The sequence below is a fragment of the Vespula vulgaris genome, chromosome 22 (assembly GCF_905475345.1).
Source record: "Vespula vulgaris chromosome 22, iyVesVulg1.1, whole genome shotgun sequence".
Lineage (NCBI taxonomy): Eukaryota > Metazoa > Arthropoda > Insecta > Hymenoptera > Vespidae > Vespula > Vespula vulgaris.
This window is the reverse complement of record NC_066607.1, coordinates 1284065-1298430: the sequence shown is the minus strand read 5'-3', so window position 1 is coordinate 1298430 and position 14366 is coordinate 1284065.

The following is a 14366-nucleotide window of genomic DNA, read 5'->3' as shown; positions in this document are numbered from 1 at the left end:
AGAGGACGGAAAGGAAGAGAGTAAAAGGGAGGAGGAATAGTAGGAGGAAGTGGAGAAGGAGTAGGAAAAGGCGAACGAGCGGCAGCGGGGGACCTCATCTAAAGTTACAAATCGCAATTCTTCCATGGCCGTGGTTCCGATTCTGTAAAGTTATGTTATGGCGCAAAGTAAGCGGGATTTATCAAGAAAGTTGGTATAACTCCGCTACGACTATTGATGCAATGAAACGATTGGCTCCGCCTCATTTACCACCCCTCTTCTGCGTCCTCACCCCTTTCTTCGTGATCTTCGACTAGCGCGAAGGTATTCTTCGTCGTCGTCGTCGTCGTCGTCGTCGTCGTCGTCGTGCCGGCATCTTTCCCATTGGAAAGTGCTTGTATGTATGTATCTACTTACGGATTCTCTTTATTCTCGCGTTCAACGTTCCGTAGGTAAAAAAAAAAAAAGAGAAGAAGAAAAAAAACAAAAAGAAAAAGAAAAAACGAAAGAAAAAAAGATCAATTAGCTGGGTAGAAAGAATTTTATTCGTTTAATCGAATTAACTTAGTTATTTTAATTCATAAAAAATGTATCATCGTCATCGATCGTGGGAAGGAATAAAAGTATACGTACATATATCGTGGGACTCTGGATTTCACGGCGAGTTACAGCAAGAGGGGTTGCGGGCGAAACGAAATCGTAGGTTTATCTTTTATCTGAAAATATTATGATGTCTTCATCCGATGCTCTTGGTGGTGCAAGGTGGCCGCCGGTTTTGATACGTCCCCAGCGTGGCGTAGACTCGCGCATGGCCATATAGCCGAAGATATATGAACGGGATTGCAATCATGTCCGCGTTACCCGAGAGTGTCCTGTTGGGATAATATAAATATTGTACAGTCGTCGTCGTCGTCGTCGTCGTCGTCGTCGTCGTCCTCGTCGTCGTCGTCGTCGTCGTCGTCGTCGTCGTTGCCATCGTCGTCGTCGTAGTCGCTGTCGTCTTCGTTGTAGAGAGGTCGCTCGGAAAATCTAGCAAAGATGGAGAGGTAAAGACGAGGAGGAGGATCCACCACGAAGGTGAATCCAGCTACGATACGATGTCTCTTAGAATATTAGCCGATATCCTCGGCTATTGGCTCAAGTATTTACGAGGACGACGTCCTCGAGGAGCTTGCCAGGACACTCGTCCTATCCATGGTTGTAAAGAGGTAGGATGAGTCTGTAGAAGAGGTAGAGAGTCACGATGGAAAGAGTCGAACTGAGAAAGTAAGTGTGTATATGTGTGTGTGTACGCTTGTGTCTATGTACATGTGTGTATCAACATATACGGAAGAGAGAGAGAAAGAGAGAGGGAGAGAGAGAGAGAGAGAGAATACCAAAGTCACACCATATCTGGTGGAGGTGGTTGAATTCCAGGGGGTGAAAGGACGCCACAGTGCCGGATAAGATTGCGAAACCGGTGTTCTGGTCCCTGGTGTCCTTTAGCTCCTGGCTTCGCTGGAGAAGATAGCGATGACTGTCCACGGAAACATTCGGATACGAAAACAGAGTTACGTATCGACGTTGACCATACCTTTTGATTTTTGACCAGTAATCACGAGGAGGCTGACTCTCACCCCGAGAGAAGGAAGAATCTAACTTCCTGATAAAGGACAAGTAGAGTCCGCCGAGGTCTCGTCCAAGGCGTAAAAATAAAGGAGAACGTGGGGTAGGAAAAATAAACTAACTCGGACGCACGCGTGTGCAAGCCGGTTAAGTAAGCATCGTGATCTAGTGGTAAGAAAAGTTTTCTAATACCGTCGGCCATTCAGGATTACGCCGGAGATTGAAATGTATATACGTATTTACGAACGCAACGATGTCTCCGAGGACAAGGCAAGCTTCTTGAATCCTTATCTCTTCTCTTTCCTATACATTTTCTTCCCCTCCAACCGAACTAGGAACGCAAACGCACGTCCTACTACGCTCGACCAAGGGCCTATTGTCCTTTCCTTATTGCCTTCTCGGAAAAGTAACAGAAAGCAGTGTCGTTATTACTTTGAAAGGAGTCCCGGGCAACCGCGTATTCCTCGAAGTATCGAACTTTATACGCATTCCCTTGAGAAGAGGGAAACCTCTCGATCAGATTCGCTCGAAATTTCATCGACTCGCTATTTCGTTCTTTTCTTCTTAGGTAAAGCTGTCTATACTTTCTTTTTTCTCTTTTTCTTTCTTTCTGTTTCTTTCTATTTCTCGTTTTGTCTCTGTCCTTCTCTCTCTCTCTCTCTCTCTCTCTCTCTTTCTCCTTCCCCATTCCTTCTGACGAGCATAACCACCGGTTGTCTCTTCGAAGCGAGGAACTGCGAGTCCACATAGTTGTTGCGCGAGTCCGCCGCCTCGACCTCATCCCTTCCCATCCCCTTCCGTTGTGTGGCGACCACCCCTGGTACTACCCGCCCGGCCACCCACCCGCAGAGACCACGGTTACAAGGGGCCAGTATTTATGCACATTGTTGACTGGCACGTGGATTTATGCACGTCCGTTATATTATGCGTCCTGTCGTCCCCCGTGTAAAGCCGGTATGCCTGGTACCGTCTCGAGCGTGCACGCAACATGTATTTCGGCTTACCGAGTCTCTCCCGACACTCGACAAATTCACCGAACCTTCCAACTAAGAGTCCTGAGGGTAAGGGACACCGAAAGAGTCTAAGACATCTATCCGTTAATCCTGGCTCCTCTATCACGATCTCCGTGAACGGAAGAAACTCTCGTCTCGTTTCTCGTTGAACGTGAAACAACGTAATAAAACGCGGTGTCTCGAATTCCAATGGTGGTCAGCCAATGCGAGTCGTTCTCTCGATTCTCTCGCGCGAACCTGTATGCGTTAATACATATATGTATGTACGTTCCTAGGTATGGAGTAGAAACGTCGGAGAGATGACGGTTGTTTGCGAGTCCTTCTTGGAACATCCCTGGGTACAAAGGCAGGTTCTGCTCGGTGCGGCAGAGCTGACGTGGCCCCCGGCAGGGTGAGCATTGTGTCTGCACTCTCGACCAGCACCGTCACCAACACCGCCTTACCTCGGCCACTCGACGGTGAACTGAATCGAGCATGTGGACGGGACAGCAAGGAAATCTCCTTCTTGCCCAAGACCCGTCATTCCTCCTCTCCCGCGTCTTTACCCACCTAAAACCTCCCTTCCCCTTCTGCAATATCTACCAGCCAACCCTCGTGCCAATTCCAAATGTCTGTCCAGTGTCCAGCAGCGTCTCTTCTCGGCTACCGACTGAGCGAGTTTTGACCTTTGCCCGATCGAACTCTGCGAAATAGGACGGAGAAGTTTCGGATTTCTTAGCGTCGAGCATCAAACGATAAAGGATTTTCTTCGGCTTGAAAGTCTCGATACACATAAACGTACATACATCGTACGATCTACGATGTACTACACACTACTAACCCCTCTATAAATTCTCAAGAGTTTCGAGGCATAAGCGATAGAGAGGCGTTTTGAGGTATCTACCGGTGTTCTTGGATTCTCCTCGAAGGCAATTAGCCTCAAGGGACTTTGGCAGTGAATCGGGATGCGGAGATGGTTTTCGCAAGGTGGTGGTCGAGAGAGAACCTTCGAGGTTTCTCGAGCAGCGCGTGTGCCGCACAGCCTTCGCCGGCCAACGCTCAGCTCGGTGGGGTTTTAGTGTCTCGGGGAGTAATAACGTCTCGGGGTGTAGATTATACGGTGTGTCCGGCTAGGAACGGGGCGAGTGCCCAGTTGGGTCCTCCGATGATGCAAGGTCCCCCGGTGCCACCCCCAACCCGGACATATATTAGCATTCTAACCAACCATTATTATATGTGCCTGGTGAGCCGCGTTGGACCGAGAGAGCACCCGGCAACGCCCGTGTTGCGTACTTGGACCAAGTTTACCAACAATTCACCGGGGCTCGCGCTCTATAATGGCCCCACGGCTGCTTAATTTATCGCGGTCGTAATTAATAGCTTTGTAATTTTCATACAGGCATACACGGACCGCGTACGCGGAATTTATGGATACGTTTTCGCCAGCGATTATCGATTTCTCAACGAGACTCGTCGTGAACACACCCGACAACACCTGAACAATCCGAGTCGATCGCCGTTAAGTCTTTCTCCCCTAGGATCTTACTTAACGCTCCTTTCGAGCAGAACGCCAGTCGCACGGTTTCAAAAGTTCTACGAAATAACGATCGATGGATGAACATTAGAATGCCCCTCCTATCCTCTTTGTATCTAACTACGTCGAGATGTTCAGCACCGTCGATTATCGATACAACAATTACCGAACCGTGGAAGGAAAGATTTATGACGCTTGACGTTCGACGACGTTCGAACGATAAAAAGAATCGATAAATTTACGACACGTCGATTACTCGATGACGATTAACGTGCGTCCTTTCGTTTCGTTCATACCTTTCAATGATAAACCTCCAAATGATTCCAAATGGTACAAGCACTTCTGCGATTTCTATTGATCCTTTACGATATAAAATTTACAATGACTAATTCGATACCGTAGAGAATTAGCGGTCGCATGTGGTATCGGATTTAGACTATCTGTATAAATTACGGGCAATAATCGTTATCGGCTGTTGCGCGATAATCAATTCATCTCCGTTCTTATATTCTTTTCATAATCATGGATGGAGACAAGTGTCAAGGTCAATTAGAATCTCGTCGTAAAGATCGCGCCGTCCTGATAGCCAACCTTGAGTGAATTTATTATTAAATATCTCTTTCGTCCGGTAAGTAGTTCCTTCTTTACGGTGTTAAAATATAAAATAAGTAGACGGCCGTGCAACGGCACGAGGTGCTCGGCCGCGATACCCTGCCTGACTTGTGGCTCCATTAGCGCCCCCGCCCGGTAACGTATAGCATAATAAGAGTTTATGTGTCAGGTTGATGCGCCAGAAGGCTGCCAGACGAACTCCGCGGCATAGAAAGTGTTATATTTTCATTAGGCCGCCGCGCTCGTAACGAAGGGTGCCTTCGATGAATTCAGTTCAGGATAAGGGGAGGTGAGGAGTGAAACGGTTGGGCGGTACGGTCGCGAAGAGTTTTATCGTGGAACGTCTGAAATTTAGATTCTTTCCCCTACTTCGTACCACCCATACTATCACGATGAAGTAATCGTTAAAGCCAGTACGCTCGGCAGGAAAGGATCGTTTAAGAATTAACTCGAATTAATGTTTCAACATAATTCTCTCATCTCCTTCTTCTACTTCGAAGTTGCTTTGTCGTTCTTACGGTACATAATTCACGTTCACGATTAGATTGAGCAGTGCCAAGTTTTCGCGATTGGGTAAGTAAATAAAATCATATATAAATATGTATATATATATACAAATCATATATATGTATAAATATATATATGTATGTTCGTGTGTACCTACGTAGGTAGCTACTTTTTGGAAAACTGTTTCGAGGAGATATCAGGTCTTTGGGATTTCGTGATTCGCGAGAAGAAAGACGGCGTCCCTCACGGGGTTAGAAACGGCTATCAATAACGATCCATCATTTTGGAACAGTAACTGTCTCGGTGACAGAGGCAACGCGTTAAATTTACCAGGACGTTCTCGTACGAGGACGACGCCAACGACGACGACGACGATACTAACGCGACGAAGAGGAGCAGGAAGATCCTTCGTGTTCACGCGTATATGCACGAATGAACGCGATCGTTGAGAGTGTACGAGAACGGCCATGTGTACGTGGGCCGAGACATTATGCAATCTTGGGGTAAACTTAGCACTTAGAAGGGAACGGGGAGTTAATGCAACGACGACGAGGACGAAGAGGACGATATAGAAGGACGCAATGGGCGACGTTCTATACCGAGGACTCCCTAGGCTGTCGGTGGGTGGTCGAGTTCAGGGATATATCCGTCCACCCTCGAGTAAGAACCTTCCTATACCTCCGTTACTACCCTCTCGGAGTCCTGCTCGCGCGTTCTGTTCACCCTCCTCTCTCACCTACGCGAGAGCGTACGATGGTCCCTTCACTATGGACACCATAGTTGCGGCTAGTTGGCCGTCACCTCTGCGTCGACGCTCCCTTGTCTCTTCGACTGATTCAATTTGCCCGCCTCGTGGCTGTTTAATTACTGGCCGGAGAATGGACCGTGGACGAGAGAGACGGCTAGAGGCAGTTCGCTCCTACGTGTCTCTGTGTATGTGCATTTGTGTATACAGGCGAGCGAGAGTAGGAGAGATAGAAAGTCAGTGAGAGGGAATGAGATGGAGATAGATAGAGATAGAGATAGAGAGAGATAGAAAGGGAGAGAGAGACGGAAATACCGAGACGGACGAGAGCGAGTTCGAAGCTGGCGCAGCAACGACAACCCCCGCTTACCCACTCCTGCCTAGTGGTGTATTGGTGCCGCCGGTTCCGTTGCCACTAAGACACTAACGGAATAACGGCATTCGCCGCTGGAGATTGTTGTTGATGCTAAAGTAACGGGTAGCCCTGAGGGGTCGCCACAAGAGCGGAAGAGAGGAACGGAGAGATCCGACAACGTGGAGGGTTGTTTCGGGGGCTAGGGAAAGAGAAAGAGGGGCAAAAGGGAGAAGGGGAAGCTCGGGTCAACCCTACGACGTGTCTTGCAAACCAACCGACCGTCGTGTCCACCCTTCCCACGTTTCGCGTTCACCGCCCCCGCATTCTCCAACTCGACGATGTCCTCCGGCTTTACGGTCGGTTTGGAATACGATTTTACTGCTATCGGATAAAGAGGCCGCCGTAGCGTCCTCTAAATATCGATGGCCCTGCGCGAACGACCCGAAGGAAGGCGACCGGCACGACGGCTTTTTACGGCTACTACTCTCGTCTTTTATCTTTCTTTCTCTTTATCTCTCCCTCCCTCTCTCTCTTTATTTATTTCCTTTTTTCTTTTTGTTTTTCACTTAACTCGCAAAAAAATAGACAAAGTATGAACCAACGTCGATAATATTTTCTTTTATTACCTCGTAAGTATTCGCTAACTGTATTTATATGATATGAAAGGAGGTCGACGGTGATCGCAGATCATTAATAATAAAATCGAAAAAAAGAAAAAGAGAGAGAAAGAGTGAGAAGCAGTGAGAAGAGGGGAAAAGGAGGAGTCCAGGCTGGAATCGACCTTGATCGGAGAACGACGTGAATTTGTCGAATGGCAAGAGGGTGACGTCAGCAAAGGCGATGCACCCATCCGTCGAAGGAGAGGAAGAGAGTTAATGGACGTACCGACGGACGGATGGACTGCAGGCACGCGGAGGCAAATTCTAAATTTATACTGGGCAGCATCGCGCACCATCGCGTATCTCTATTATAAGACGGCTATAAATTCAGGGATTCATTATCATAAATTGGATCGCCATCGGGTCGTGCACGTCAGCCAGGGAATGCCTCGCAAACGGAATAACGTGTACTATAATAAAGCTCCGGGACTCTTTACAATAGCTCTTCGCCGTGGGTACCGGTATCCAAGGTCATTGGTCTCGCGACGACCCGAACCGATGTGCTGCTTCTGCTGCTGTTACTTCTGCTGCTTCTGCTGCTGTTACTTCTCCTGCTTCTGCTGCTGCTGTTGCTGTTGCTGCTCTTCGAGAAAGCCGGCTCCCTTCTTATTCGCCTAGCGCCGGCACGGCGAACAATACGGCTTTGCATATCGTTCGAGAACGGTCGAGATGCGTCCCTTCCATCGAGACCAGACTTCCCACTTACGCGAGCTGGTTGGTACTCTTTTTAAACGTCTCCATAAGTCGTAAATATACTTCGAGTTCCTCCTCCTCCTCTTCTTCTTCTTCTTCTTCTTCTTGTTTTTTCTTCTTTTTTTGTTTTTATTCTACAGAACAGATAGTAAATGGGATGGGTTAAATCCGGGATCGATGAAATGATCGGTTAAGAAGAATTATCTTATACTCGATAACAATGAATCATAGTTGCTCGTGAATATATCGTTGAATTTACGTTGAATGGTCATTATGGAAATATTATTCTTCGAAATCAAATCCTACATACATCTAGATTCTCCTTTCATAAATCGCCTAGCATGTAAATCAACTCTGGTTTTATACCAGGAACGCAAAGATTAGAACGTTAGAACGTTAGAATCTCGTCTCTTGCGTCGCTCGAAATACTATGTCCCGTCGGGTAGAAAGATTTTGGCTCTGGGACCGGTGTAAATTTATTTTCCGGGTTGGATATAGGGGGATATGTCGTCGATGGTGAAAATTTATACCGACGAGTACTAGTAAAATCGATCAAAGTAACATCAGACTGAGGCGAACGTACAAGTTCTGAATACGGACCGACAAAAAGCGAATCGTGTCAAAGGAAAAGAAGGAAGTCTCTGAAACGCCGTTAATGTTCATCCCTTTCTACCTAGCACTACTACTAAGAAATACGCGTATCAAAGTAGAAATTAATCGGTAGGCGATACACGAAAACTCCTGACGAATCTCACGTTCACTGATTGATTTAAATAGGGTAGTTCGCCTCAAGAAATTCTTCAAAGACTCTGCAAGAGTTATCGTCTGTCTTCGACCCTCGTTTCATCTTCTGCTTCTTTTTCTTCTTCCTCTTCTTCCTATCTCTCTCTCTCTCTCTCTCTCTCTCTCTCTCTCTCTCTCTCTCTCTCTCTCATACACACGCACGCAGACAGACAGACACTCTATTTCGCGTATTTTCGTTATTCCGTCGAACGCGACTCGTCTCGTGGTGCCTCGCGACGTTTACGACGTCACACGACGCTAAGTCTGTCATTGTCGAAGTACGACAAAGCGACGGAAGCATAGAAGAGGATGGCCTTAGGACGACATATGGCTCGTCGAGAGAAGTATCGTTGCCGATCGGTAAGCTCTTTATTTATCGTCCCCTTTATATCACTCGGCTATGTGCTCGTATATATTTCTAAGCGATCGGGAAGAAATCGTTGCTCTTCTTACACACGTAGGTAAGTTCGAACGGCATCATTAGTTCCCTGGAAGTACGAGACATTTTAAACGCTATTAGAAACAATGAAAGGCAAAAGATCGTAAGATCGTAAGAGTGTATATCGGCCAACGAACGATTTACTATAGGTTTGGTTATAAGAGAAAGTAAGAAAAAAGAACAAGAAAGAAAGAAAGAAAAAAGAAAAAAGAAGAAGTAATCAGCCGTATCTCTCTAGTTTTCTTTGCGAATACGTTTGTAAGCACAGGTGTAGCCGCAAGCGATATCGGTAGGGCCGAGTCGTAGGACTAGTATGTGTGTGTGTGTGTGTGAACTAGAATGTGTGGGTGCAGGTATGCGTTCCGGACGTTACAATGGCACTCGAAGTAACGAGGATCTCGCCTCGTCAGTCAGCTTTAAAAATTCCTCGGCTCGATCGTCTCCCTCTACGCGATCGGCAAGTTGAGTTAGTTCGTATACGAAAGAAAGAGAAAGAGAAGAGATTAAGGAAGGATATAGATTCGTATACAGATACACACACACATACATATATATATTTATGTGTGTTTAACATACGCATACTCGATCGTATAAACACGAACGTGTATGTAAGTATAGTAGATACGTGTGCATCCGTTTTGGCTTCGTGCTGGACGATGTGCCGATGACGATGAGAAGCAGAACGACGACGACGACGTCGACGACAACGACGACAACGACGACGACGACGACGACGACGACGGTGGTCGTAGTGTTGGTGTTGACTATGTCGATGCCAATGGTAGTGTTAGTAGTAGTGTTGGTGGTTGTTTGCAATGGGGGAGTCGCTTCGCTCGACGCCGGGCAATAAAGTGTGCTCCGACGAGAAAGCTCACGTGTTCGCGTTTAGCATTTATCGAAACCCCGTGCGCGAGATCGTAACTCGAAAGTGCAGGCCTGCCTGCGTGTCATGCAGATAGGTTTAAAAGCCGAACGTGCCGCATTTACAAATGCGCTTTCGCTCTCCTTCCCACCGTTCTTCCGATCACAGCCTCTCTTCTTTCTTTCTTTCTTTCTTTCTTTCTTTCTTTCTTTATCCTTCTCTCTGTCCTTGTACTACTAGAAAGAGACGGAGAAAGGGAAAGAAAGAGAGAGAGAGAGAGAGAAAGAGACTTGGAGCAGCATTAAAACGCTTTTGTGGAAGGCAAGCATTTGCTATCTTTCTCTTTCTTTCTTTCCTTCTTTCTTTCTCTCTTTCTTTTCGTCTTTCTTTCTCTCTTTCTCTCGTACGCGCGCGATTCAAATTGGAAGGCGATAGAACCAGGCGTTGCGAACATTCGAATCGGCGCACGATTCTCTTCTCGTTTAAGTTTTTTCTCGATTCTTAGCGAGATATCTCCGTGCGATCTCGATTTCGAGATCTCGCCGACGTAGTAAGATCCTCGGCGAAACGATGAAAAGTTAATCGGCCATTCGCGTTAAAACGTCTCGGAGTCATCGTAAATGACTCGCGTTTTATCGCAATCGATAAAATTTCTCGGCTCTGAGAGCTCTCGGAAAAGCAAAAGAGAAAGCCACGGACGCGGGAAGTCGTATTTTTTAGAGCTGCGTTTGGGATCGGGCGCCTTTCGTGTCGTGGAAACGTTGTTTCGTTCTGACGAATCAAGGACGAGCGGGAAGCGAGTAGGGGAGATCGATATGAGTCGAAAGGAAACATAAATTAGGGCGTTTCTCGGGACGAACGCGGCGCTCCATGGCGCTCTACGGTGAGCCGTGTGCGTGCCTAGTATTTCGGGGAAAAGAGAGAAAGAGAGGGACGAGGGAGAATAGTCGGGCTAAGACGAGGCTTAAATCACTCGTCCGCCGTTGCCTCGCGAGATTGGTTTTTCCCCCAGGAATTCGTATCATATAATTTCCCCGACGGCACTCCGACGTAAATTAACCGCTTTTGCCGTCTCGAGCCTAGTCGAACGTATTCAACAATAAAGTACGTTTTCGTGAATTATACATCGATCGCTCCTTCAGGAATAAGATGACTCTAAAAGAAGAAGAGGAAGAAGAAGAGGAAGAGAAAGAAGAAGAAGAAGAAGAAGAAGAAGAATCGTATACGTCCGTACGACCCTTTGTACGATGTAATTTCGGATGCGGGAGCGAGCGTGAAAATTTGTTTTTCAGCCTTTTTACGATTTACGTACACACGTAACGTTAAAGATAAACGAACGCGGCACCTTTTCCTTCTTTTCTTGTTTTTCTCTGTTCTTTTCTTTTTCTTTTTTTCTTTTTTCTTCTTTCTTTCTTTCTTTCTTTCTTTCTTTCTTTCTTTCTTTCTTTCCTTCTTTCATCACGACTGATAGAGATACCTATACGCTTTCCACATGTATTGCACATGCATATGTGTACTTACGTGCACCTGTCTAGTTTCTTTCAATGGTCGATTCTATTCTTACCTTTACAAAGAGAACTATATTCGATCACGAACGAGGATCGTTCGTGTATAAATCAGGTTAGCAAAGGCGACAGTACATTCCAGGCAACCTCGTAGCACGCATCTCAAATTTGTCACATCGTGACAGCGTCGATCCAGGTACCGAAACTAGCACACTCGCGAACGAAAGGGAATAAGAAGACAAACAGAGAAAGAAGAGAGTGGTAGAGAGTAGATTGGAGAGGAAAGAAGAAGTTCTTTTAAAGGAAGGGTTGGGCCCTCGTCTTTGGTGCGAGGTGCGTTCCGCGTGCGGCTGACACGCGAGTGCCGCACACGTACGTGCCCCGAGAAGACGACGACAATAAAAAGGGATCAATCCGCTCGCTAGCTCGGAGGAGGAAACATAAATCGTACTGCCGAGACAGTTTCGGAGAGGGCGAGCTTCGAGAGAGAGAAAGAGAGATCCGGAGAGTAGCGGTGTAATACAAACAAGATCCAGTCGGTGACACGAGGCGGTAAATATACCGAGGAGAGAGAAGAAGAGATGGAAGAAATCTGGAAGAGAGGAAGAAAGAAGCGAGACGCGTGGACGACGTGCTGTGAGAGAAGAAGAGAAAGAGAAAGAAAAGTGAAGAGGGAGAGAGAGAGAGAGAGAGAGAGAGAGAGAGAGAGAGAGAGAATGGCTCTGACACGAAGCGGAAGAAGTCGTGCCGGAGTTGTGTAGCTTCGAACGATGTTCTCCCTTCTCTCTCTCTCTCTCTCTCTTTCTCTTTCTCTCTCTCTCTCTCTCTCTCCTTTCTCTCTTTGTGTCTTTTTCTCTCTTCTTTACACATCTCGTACAACGAAAGAAGAGGACAGAGATAGAACAGGGAAAAGAGCGTTTTATTTCGTAAGACGACACGACCGTGAGACAACTGACCACATCGAACTGTCGTATTTCGGGCTGTCACCTGTCCGAGGGCTACGAGTTCTTGCTTCTTACATATGAAAGAGAAAGAAAGTGGTGGAAAGAGGATGGCAAAGATGGGCGAAGGGAAAAGGACGGGTTCTGGGTGTCGCAAAAATAGTCTTCGTCTTCCCCTTCTCTTCTCTTCTTTTCTCTTCTCTTCTCTTTCTCTCTCTTTCTCTCAACAAGTCGCGAGAGAAAGAGGCGAGGTAACGACAAGAGGACGAGCGACTAAGTGTGTCACGGCACGTCATCGTCCGACGATGACGAAGAGAAGAAGAAGAAGAAGAAGAAGAAGTTCTCGTCGTTTCAGGCGCGGACGTCGACCGATGAAAACTATTGGCCGCTGACTCGTTTAATTACCAACGTTCACACGCCACCTGACTCCTTTCGTTCGCCTAGCGAGATCGTTCTTCTGCCATTCTTCTGTCCTTTCCTTCTATCCTATTCCAGATTAAAATTACCTTGATACGAGGAACCTAACGCACGAACGACTCTGATGACTCTTTGCTGACTCTTCCACTGAGCTTTCATTGAAAATTTAAATTTATTTTTTTTTTCTTTTTACGTAAAATCGATCTCCGATATTTCAATCCGTTGATTCAGTCCGAATGATGCGTTAAAGAAGAAGAAGAAGAAGAAGGGAAAAAAAGAAAAAAGGTGAAAAGGAAAAAAAGGCCGAAAAGAAAAAGAAAAAGAAAAAGAAGAAAAAGATGAAGATGAAGAGGAAGGAGAAAAAAAGACGATAAAAGAAGCTAAAAGAAAAAAGAAGAGAAAAGAAGAAAAGAGAAGGCCGAAAAGAAAAAGGAAAAAACGAGGGAGTAGTAGAAGAAGAATAAGTTACGTTTTAATAAGTTATTATAAAGAAAAGAAAAGGAAAAGGAGAAAAAGAGAAAAGAGTAAAAAAATTTCAAGGAGATAAGAATTTCACGAATTGGCAAGTTTTAGATGGAAGGTCGACGTTTAAAGCATCATTCGAAGGAAGTAAAGAATGGAGGAGACGTAGAGAGAGAGAGAGAGAGAGAGAGAGAGAGAGAGAGAGAGAGAGAAAGAGAGGGAGGACCGCGAAAGCGGCCTCTCGTCGACGTCAGTGCGAGTTCTGGTTACCTTAATGGAGACACGTTCGCGCGAGCCGTCTCTTACGGCGGCAAAGCCGATTTATCTGCGCCCACGTTCCCTCCTTGCTTCTTCCTTCTCCCTCTACGTCTCTCTCTCTCTCTCTCTCTCTCTCACTCTCTCTTTCTATCTTTCTCTGTCTCTCTGTCTCTCTCTGATTCTCTCTCTCTCTCTGTCTCTCTTCCACGCAAGCTCGATTCCACCGACTCTTCTTCTTCCACGGAGACTTCCTCCTTCTCTCTTTCTCTCCTTTCCCTTATGCTTTCTCCCTCTTCTCACGCACACCCCCGTAGCATCGTGTTCGCCTACACCGAGGATCGTGTCTTACACGGGGATATTTCACTTTTCCATGTTGCCGCGTCGAGAAAAACGAAAGGTCGCCCGAGGGTGAATGAGAGAGAAAGAAAAAGAAAGAAAGAAAGAAAGAAAGAAAGAAAGAGAGAGAGAGAGAGAGAGAGAGAGAAAGAGATATAAAGAAGAAAGGTAAGGATTCGACTAGTACGAAACTCTTGTTCAACCCCTTCGTTGCGAGAAAAGATGCACCTCTTGTTCTTGATCGTGCCAATACAAAGGGACAATTTTTCAAATTCGCTTCGTATGAAAACTTGATTGAACGAGGACCGGGACGGTCTCGTTTCAAAAGGAATTAATTAAACGGTAAATCAAAGAGGTACGGTAGGAAGGAAAAAGGGGTGGATAGGAGATCGTAAATCAGTGCAGGAGAGGAGGAGTCTTCTTGTCTCGGAACGTAGATCAAAAGAGTAATCGAGCAGTGGTGTACCCGCATTCGACGTGCCACACAAATCGCCGTTCAAAACTTGTAATTCTTCCCTTAACGTTACGTCGCCGTCGTCGCCATCGTTTTCGTCGTCGTCGTCGTCGTCGTCGTCGTCGTCGTCGTTGTTCACTGGTTACGGTTCTTTCGTAGTCGCCGCGACAAATGTAAATTTCTACAAGAACGAAACCGGATTGGAGGTACAACGGATTGTCTTCTTCG